Here is a 5,791-nt window from a genome sequence, read left to right as displayed (position 1 = left end):
GTTGTTTCTTGTTAGTCAAGTCAAGATTTCAATTTTAAAAATCTTATCTTTTCAAAACTTTTTCAAAAATCAAATCTTTTTCATTTTTTTATTATTTTTGAAAATTTTTAAAATGATCTTCAAAATCTTTTTCTTATCTTTATTTCAATTTTTCGAAAATTTTACTAACAATTAATGTGATTGATTCAAAAATTTGAAGTTTGTTACTTTCTTGTTAAGAAAGGTTCAATCTTTAAATTCTAGAATCATATCTTTTAGTTTCTTGTTAGTTAAGTAATCTATTTTAATTTTAAAAAGTCAAATCTTTTTCAACTATATCTTTTTAATAATTTCTTTTCAAATAATATCTTTTTCAAAAAAAAAAATTCAATTTTAAAAACCATTTCTATCTTCTTATTTTTTCAATTGATTTTTAAATCTTTGTTTTCAACTAACTAATTAACTTTTTGTTTATTTCTTATCTTTTTCAAAACCACCTAACTACTTTTCTCTTTCTAATTTTCGAAAATCACTTCCCTTTTTTTCAAAAAAAAAATTTTTAATTAACTAATTGTTTCAAATTTTAATTTTAATTTCATTTTTTCTCTTAATTTTCGAAAATCACTAACCCTTTTTCAAAATTAATTTTCGAAATTCTCTCCCTCTCATCTTCTTCTATTTATTTATTTATCTACTAACACTTCTCTTCTACTCAAGAATTCGAACCTATCCTCCCCCTTGTGTTTGGATTCTTACCTTTTCCTTCTTCTATTCCTTCCTTCTTCTACTAACATAAAGGAATCTCTATACTGTGACATAAAGGATTCCTCTTCCTTTTCTGTTCTCTTCTTTTTTATATGAGCAGGAACAAGGAAAAAGGCATTCTTGTTGAAGCTGACCCTGAACCTGAAAGGACTCTGAAGAAGAAACTAAGAGAAGCTAAAATACAAAAATCCAGAGACAACCTTACTGAAATTTTCGAACAAGAAAAGGATATGGCAGCCGAACCCAACAACAATAATGCAAGGAGGATGCTTGGTGACTATACTATACCTACTTCCAAGTTTGATGGAAGAAGCATCTCAATCCCTGCTATTGGAGCAAACAATTTTGAGCTGAAACCTCAACTAGTTGCTCTAATGCAACAGAACTGCAAGTTCCATAGATTTCCATCAGAAGATCCCTATCAGTTTTTAACTGAGTTCTTATAGATCTGTGAGACTGTTAAGACTAATGGAGTAGATCCTAAAGTCTACAGGCTCATACTTTTCCCTTTTGTTGTAAGAGACAGAACTAGAACAAGGTTGGACTCACAACCCAAAGATAGCCTGGACTATTGGGACAAGCTGGTCACGACATTCTTGGCTAAGTTATTTCCTCCTCAAAAGCTGAGCAAGCTTAGAGTGGATGTTCAGACCTTCAAACAAAAAGATGGTGAATCCCTCTATGAAGCTTGGGAAAGATACAAGCAAATGACCAAAAGGTGTCCTTCTGACATGCTTTCAGAGTGGACCATTCTGGATATATTATATTATGGTCTATCTGAGTTCTCAAAAATGTCACTGGACCATTCTACAGGTGGATCCATTCACCTAAAGAAAACGGCTGCAGAAGCTCAAGAACATATTGACATAGTTGCAAATAACCAATTCATGTACACTTCTGAGAGGAATTCTGTGAATAATGGGACACCTCAGAGGAAGGGGGTTCTTGAAATTGATACTCTGAATGCCATATTGGCTCAGAACAAAATGTTGACTCAGCAAGTCAAGCTGATTTCTCAGAGTCTGAATGGATGGAAAAATGCATCCAACAGTACTAAAGAGGCATCTTCTGAAGAAGAAGCTTATGATCCTGAGAACCCTGCAATAGCAGAGGTGAATTACATGGGTGAACCTTATGGAAACACCTATAATTCCTCATGGAGAAATCATCCAAATTTCTCATGGAAGGATGAACAAAAGCCCCAACAAGGCTTTAATAATGGTGGAAGAAACAGGCTTAGCAATAGCAAGCCTTTTCCATCATCTTCTCAGCAACAGACAGAGAATTATGAGCAGAGCTCCTATAGCTTAGCAAATATAGTCTCTAATCTGTCTAAGGCCACTTTAAGTTTCATGAGTGAAACAAGGTCCTCCATTCGAAATTTGGAGGCACAAGTGGGCCACCTGAGTAAGAAAATCACTGAAACTCCTCCTAGTACTCTCTCAAGCAATACTGAAGAGAATCCAAAAAAAGAGTGCAAGGCCATTAACATAATCAAATGGCCGAACCTAGAGAGGAAGGGGAGGACGTGAATCCCAATGAGGAAGACCTCATGGGACGTCTCCCAAACAAGAAGGAGTTCCCTAGTGAGGACCTAAAGGAATCTGAGGCTCATATAGAGACCATAGAGATTCCATTAAACCTCCTTCTACCATTCATGAGCTCTGAAAACTATTCTTCCTCTGAAGAGGATGAAGATGTAACCAGAGAGCAAGTTGCTCAATATCTAGGAGCTATCATGAAGTTGAATGCCAAGTTGTTTAGTAATGAGACTTGGGAAGATGCACCTCCCTTATTCATTAGTGAACTAGATACATGGGTTCAGCAAATTTTACCTCAGAAGAAACAATATCTTGGTAAATTCTTAATACCCTATACCATGGACACCATGACCTTTGAGAAGGCTCTGTGTGACCAGGGGTCAGGTATAAATCTTATGCCAATCTCTGTAATGAAAAAACTGGTTATCTTTGAGGTACAGGCTGCCACATTCTCATTACAGATGGCAGACAAGTCGGTAAGACAAGCTTATGGATTGGTAGAGGATGTGTTAGTAAAGGTTAAAGGCCTTTACATCCCTGCTGATTTCATAATCTTAGACACTAGGAAGGAGGAGGATGAATGCATCATCCTTGGAAGACCCTTCCTAGCCACAGCAGGAGCTGTGATTGATGTTAACAGAGGAGAATTAGTCCTTCAATTGAACGGGGACTACCTTGTGTTTAAGGCCCAAGGGTATCCTTCTGTAAACATGGAAAAGAGGCACGATAAGCTTCTCTTAATACAGAGTCAAACAGAGCCCCCACAATCAAACTCTAATTTTGGTGTTGGGAGGCCACACCCAAACTCTATGTTTGGTGTTGAGAAACCCCCACATTCAAACTCTAAGTTTGGTGTTGGGAGTCCACAACATTGACCTGATCACCTCTGAAGCTCCATGAGAGCTCACTGTCAAGCTATTGACATTAAAGAAGCACTTATTGGGAGGCAACCCAATTTTTATTTATCTATATTTTTATTGTTCTTTTATATTTTATTAGGTTCATAATCATGTGGAGTCACAAAATAAATACTAAAATTAAAAATAGAATCAAAAACGGGCAAAGGAAACAACACACCCTGGAGGAAGAGCTTACTGGTGTTTAAACGCCAGTAAGGAGTATTTGGCTAGTGTTCAACACCAGAACAGAGCATGAATCTGGTATTGAACACCAGAAACAAGCAGCATCCTGGCGTTTAAATGCCAGGATTACACACTGAGGAGAGCTGGCATTCAACGCCAGAAACACGCTGCAGACTGGCATTGAACGCCCAAAACAAGCATAGTACTGGCGTTTAACGCCAGAAACAAGCATCAATCTGGCGTTAAATGCCAGGATTACATGCAGAGGTCATTTTACACGCTTAATTGGTGCAGGGATGATAAATCCTTGACACCTCAGGATATGTGGACCCCACAGGATCACCTCAAGATCTGTGGACCCCACAGGATCCCCACCTACCTCAACTCACCTTCTATCTTCTTTCACACAACCCAATAACACTCTTCCCCAAAAACCCTTCACGAATCACCTCAATCTCTCTTTCCCATCACCTCTTCACCACTCACATCCATCCTCTCTTCCCCATAAACCCCACCTACCTTCAAAATTCAAAATCTCTTTCCCACCCAAACCCACCCTAAATGGCCGAACCAATACCCTCTCCCTCTCCTCCATATCTTCTTTTTCATCTTCTATTCTTTCTTCTTTTGCTCGAGGGCGAGTAACATTCTAAGTTTGGTGTGGTAAATGCATAGCTGTTTTGTTTTTTCATAACCATTGATGGCACCTAAGGCCAGAGAAACCTCAAAAAAAAAAGGAAAAGGAAGACAATTGCTTCCACCTCTAAGTCATGGGAGATGGAGAGATTCATCTCAAGGGTCCATAGCTCAGTAATAGAGCATTTGACTAAACACTAAGAGAGCCCACTCATGGACCTCAACAAGAGCAGGAGGAATTCCCTCATCAAGAAATCCCTAAGATGCCTCAAGGGATACATTTTCCTCCAGACAACTATTGGGAGCAACTAAGGATAGGAGCACCAAAATCACTAGGGATCAAGCAACAAAGGCAAGGAAGAAACATAGAGGAGCTCAAGGACACCATTGATCCTTCAAGAAGAAGGCACCACCATCACTAAGGTGGACTCATTCCTTAACTTCCTTGTTCTTATTTCTCTGTTTTTCGATTTTATGCTATATGTTTGTCTTTGTTTTGAGTCTTTACTACATGATCATTAGTATTTAGTAACTATGTCCTAAAGCTATGAATAATTCCATGAATCTTTCACCTCTCTTCAATGAAAAATGTTTCTAATTTAAAAGAACAAGAAGTACATTAATTTCGAATTCATCCTTGAAATTAGTTTAATTATATTGATGTGGTGACAATTCTTTTTGTTTTCTAAATGAATGCTTGAATAGTGCATATTTTTTATCTTGTTATTTATGAATGTTAAAATTGTTGGCTCTTGAAAGAATGATGAACAAAGAGAAATGTTATTGATAATCTGAAAAATCATGAAATTGATTCTTGAAGCAAGAAAAAGTAGTGAAAAAGCAAAAGCTTGCGAAAAAAAAGTGGCAAAAAAATAGAAAGAAAAAGAAAAAGCAAGCAGAAAAAGCCAATAGTCTTTAAAACCAAAAGGCAAGGGTAAAAAGGATCCAAGGCTTTGAGCATCAATGGATAGGAGGGCCCAAGGAAATAAAATCCAGGCCTAAGCGGCTAATCAAGCTGTCCCTAACCATGTGCTTGTGGCATGTAGGTCCAAGTGAAAAGCTTGAGACTGAGTGGTTAAAGTCGTGATCTAAAGCAAAAGAGTGTGCTTAAGAGCTCTGGACACCTCTAACTGGGGACTTTAGCAAAGCTAAGTCACAATCTGAAAATGTTCACCCAGTTATGTGTCTGTGGCATTTATGTATCCGGTGGTTATACTGGAAAACAAAGTGCTTAGGGCCACGGCCAATACTCATAAAAGTAGTCGTGTTCAAGAATCAACATACTTAACTAGGAGAATCAATAACACTATCTGAAATTCTAAGTTCCTATAGATGCCAATCATTCTAAACTTCAAAGGAAAAAGTGAGATGCCAAAACTGTTCAGAAGTAAAAAAGCTACAAGTCCCGCTCATCTAATTAGAACTAATATTCATTGGTGTTTTGGGATTTATACTATATTCTCTTCTTTTTATCCTATTTGATTTTCAGTTGCTTGGGGACAAGCAACAATTTAAGTTTGGTGTTGTGATGAGCGGATAATTTATACGTTTTTTGGCATTGTTTTTAGGTAGTTTTTAGTAGGATCTAGCTGCTTTTAGGGATGTTATTATTGGTTTTTATGGTGAATTCACATTTCTGGACTTTACTATGAGTTTCTGTGTTTTTTTGTGATTTCAGGTATTTTCTAGCTGAAATTGGGGACCTGAGCAAAAGTCTGATAAAGAGGCTGACAAAGGACTACTAATGCTGTTGGATTCTAACCTCCCTGCATTCGAAATGAATTTTCT

At 37.2% G+C, this 5,791-nt stretch overlaps 1 non-coding gene across 1 annotated transcript; it reads right to left on the bottom strand.

Moving 5' to 3' along the window:
* Positions 1–1,373: 1,373 nt before the first annotated feature.
* Positions 1,374–1,481, bottom strand: LOC130937653 (small nucleolar RNA R71). Its single transcript, XR_009068862.1, has one exon. It is a non-coding gene; the product is annotated as a small nucleolar RNA R71 (small nucleolar RNA).
* Between the last annotated feature and the right edge of the window lie 4,310 nt (positions 1,482–5,791).

Source organism: Arachis stenosperma, chromosome 6, assembly GCF_014773155.1.
Source record: "Arachis stenosperma cultivar V10309 chromosome 6, arast.V10309.gnm1.PFL2, whole genome shotgun sequence".
NCBI classification, from domain to species: Eukaryota; Viridiplantae; Streptophyta; class Magnoliopsida; order Fabales; family Fabaceae; genus Arachis; species Arachis stenosperma.
The sequence above is the reverse complement of the archived record's forward strand: the minus strand, read 5'-3'. Positions and strand labels throughout refer to the sequence as shown.